The sequence below is a fragment of the Neocloeon triangulifer genome, unplaced genomic scaffold (genome assembly GCF_031216515.1).
Source record: "Neocloeon triangulifer isolate White Clay Creek 2 clone unplaced genomic scaffold, ASM3121651v1 ptg000014l, whole genome shotgun sequence".
Taxonomy (NCBI): Eukaryota; Metazoa; Arthropoda; class Insecta; order Ephemeroptera; family Baetidae; genus Neocloeon; species Neocloeon triangulifer.
The window spans coordinates 18,050,540-18,053,669 of NW_026775556.1; the positions used below are offsets into that span (position 1 = coordinate 18,050,540).

The 3,130-nt window shown below is 38.8% G+C and overlaps 1 long non-coding RNA gene across 1 annotated transcript; it reads right to left on the reverse strand.

The window, feature by feature from the left end:
* Nucleotides 1-345: 345 nt before the first annotated feature.
* On the reverse strand, nucleotides 346-1,206 carry LOC132200791 (uncharacterized). Its single transcript, XR_009442196.1, has 4 exons — nucleotides 1,115-1,206; nucleotides 931-1,051; nucleotides 761-871; nucleotides 346-671 (listed from the first exon to the last, which is right to left on the reverse strand). It is a non-coding gene; the product is annotated as an uncharacterized LOC132200791 (long non-coding RNA).
* Nucleotides 1,207-3,130: the final 1,924 nt, after the last annotated feature.

Consider the following 3,130-nt stretch of genomic DNA (forward strand, 5'->3'; position numbering starts at 1 on the left):
ACTATAGCCTTAAAATATTCCTCGTTGATCTAATTAAAATTAAAAAGAACGATCTGTCTAGCTTATATTAAAAATGCAACTAGTTCACAAGGTAAGAAAATAATTAAACATATAAAATTTTATTGCAAACTCTAGCCCTATTTTGCGAGGGGTTAAATTAAAAAGAAAATAATAATAAAAAAAAATGTATTTATAATGGTTAGGAAAAATTTAAAATTAATTTATTCCTATTTTATAAGATTGCAGGCAAGAGGCTTTTGTTAAATAAAGTACTGATTTTTTTTAGAAAACTTCCAATTTGTAACTCGACTATTTTCAGGAAATAAAAGGAATTAAACAAAATAATTTACTGCTGTGGGTTTGGTTATATTCCCTATAAATGGTACACTTCTAAATATTTGAGATTTGATTTAATTTTTTGGGAATACAGTCTTGGTTTTTCGGGAAGGGGTTGCAGAAAGGGCGCTCTTGAGCGGGGTCGTAGCTGTGGGCGGCGGCAGGCAGCAGGAACTATTGCCTCAGAGGTGGCTGGTCAGCTGGCAGCAGCAACGGTCCGGACACCTGCGGAGGTGGTTGACTCGAAGCAGGACGTGATGGTCGGACGGATGGCAGCGGGCGGAACCAGGTCTTCTCCTGAGGGCCACGGCAAGGCAGGTCACCGTCTGGAGGGCCTGGAAATTAGGGGAATAGTGAGTATGGGCTGGTTATTGATAAAATGGTTGTTGTATTTAATGCAACAACACAGTCGGACTTAGTTTACCTGGGTGAATTGCAGGCACGGGTTTGGAGGGTGACTTGTAGCAGCCGGGGTGGAGTGTCCGGGTTAGGCGCCGCTTCTGTCCGACGTCGCTGTCCGGAGAGAGGGTCCGCCCTAGAACAGTATTGGGGCCATCAGCTGACCGCAAAGGAACTAGAGGGCGTATCTCTTACCGTCAAGGTTGGACGGGACAGGTGCAGCTCGGGATCCTCTGGCGGGGGCACAACTGACCAGGGTGGAGGCAAGGGAGGCCGTCCGGTCGGCTAGGACGGAACGGTCTGCTTGTGGTCGATCCTGGGAACAAAGAGTTAACCTTTGAGTTCCTCCGTCAGCAGCAGTGGCAAGAGAGTCGCCTACCTAATCGGTTAAAGGCGGATCTGCAAGTCGTGCTGCGGCCGACGGGGGAGCTCCTTATATACCATAAGCACCCACCCACTTTTCATAAACAAAAGATTGCCCTTCTTCTAGAATATTCCCACCCATCGGTCGACGTGAGAGAATTCAGGCAACCTTTGTACCTGAATTCTCCAACGTCAAAAGAATTTACTTTTCATCCCAAAAATAGACTTGTTAATTCTCAACAATTGATTTCCCACAAAAGATTATTAGACTGATTTTTAAAATTAATTTCACTATTAGGATTTTAATTTTAAAACCCACTTAACAAAAAATATTCATAAAAAAGAACTAAGAACAAAACGTACATAATGCAGTAACAAACCCCGTAAATTAATTTGATTTCTCTTAACAAAAACAATCCTTAAATTTTTATACCAATAACATAAGATAAAAAAACAATGTAGTCGATGTACTTGTTTTAATGGTTGAAATTATTTGATTTTTTTGACGACATTATTATCGTCCTTATTATTTGGCGTATTTGGCAAGCAATTCCTTTCAGTCCTGCACTAACAAGGTTGTTTTGTGCGACTCAGCGGTTCGAACGCGACCAAATCAATTGATTCCACGCAATTGGGTGCCTCGACCGAGACACAAAGTTTTGCACGCGCGCATAAAAGATAACGAGAGGACTGTCCCCTTAGCGCGTCTGTCGAGACTATGCTGCTTAAAAGCGCGCGGAGGTAAAATTTTACGACGAATCTGATAGGGAGGCGATAGCGTCGCGCGAGGCGGCTTAGCGAGATTTATCAACGGACAGCCGCAGACTTTTGTGCGAATAAAACACTTGTTGCGAGATCCAATCGATTTCCCATGCATGCCGGCCGGAAAAAAAGCAAAGCGGACTAACTTATTATGGCAGTTGTGCGTTGCGAATGAAAGATCATTGCGGGCAGATAAAAACTTTCCAAGTGCTATTTTTATGTGCCAAAAAAGTGCTGCCACTGATAATCCACTTTGCACTACTTTCGTTGGCAGAATGGCTAAAAAAGTGCTCGCAGCTTTTTCGACCAACACAAACTCTATTAGCGGGCGATTTGCGCTAAGTGCTCCTCTTGTGCTCTCTCTCGTCATGGCGCGATTTTTTGCCGACTGAATTAAACAGTGATGGAGGCTGCAGCTTCTCTCGATAATTAGGCACGTCGTTTATCTCGCAGGCTGGATTTAGTGGGAGTTTGTGTAGAGGAGAAAAGGAAGGGAAGCGGCGTTGAAATGTTTTGATAAAACCGTCGGAAAGTGCTTGGCTAATAATAGGCACCTTAATTAAATGCTGTAGATTGTAGATTCAAAAAAGTCTCTATTTGGGTTAAACGAGAACATTCCCTATTTTATAAAAGCATTAAATATGTTGAATATTATGGTGATTCAGATATAACATATCTCGATTTCTATTAACGCTGCTTTTGTGATATTAATTTTGCAGAAACGATTTTTGTTAAATTTTTGTAAAATAAATGTATTTGAAAAAATTGAAAAGAAAATTAACAAACTACAGCCCTATTGATTTCATTCATTGATTTGATAGAGGTCGCTAGCATATTAACTAAAATTCAAATGTTTGGATAATTTTCAAATTTAATAAACAACACAAATGAAAAATTTACAAAATGATTCATTTTGAGTAAAAATTATGCCCATTCGTCCTATCAATATTAGTTGCTATAAATATATGAAACAATTAATGAAAGACTAAAAAAAAATCAATATTTAATTTTTTGTGTATTGACTTGATGTAAGATGTTGTGTATTTCATGTATCTGAATGGAGAATAAATAAATAAATAAATAAATAAATAAATAAATAAATAAATAAATAAATAAATAAATAAATAAATAAATAAATAAATAAATAAATAAATAAATAAACAATAGCCTTCTTGCACGAGGAAAGCACAAAACACGTTTCTTTCCTGACCTCGTCAGTCAGAGTGGAACCAAATGCAGCACTTTGCTATTTCTACAAGTCGACTTACAA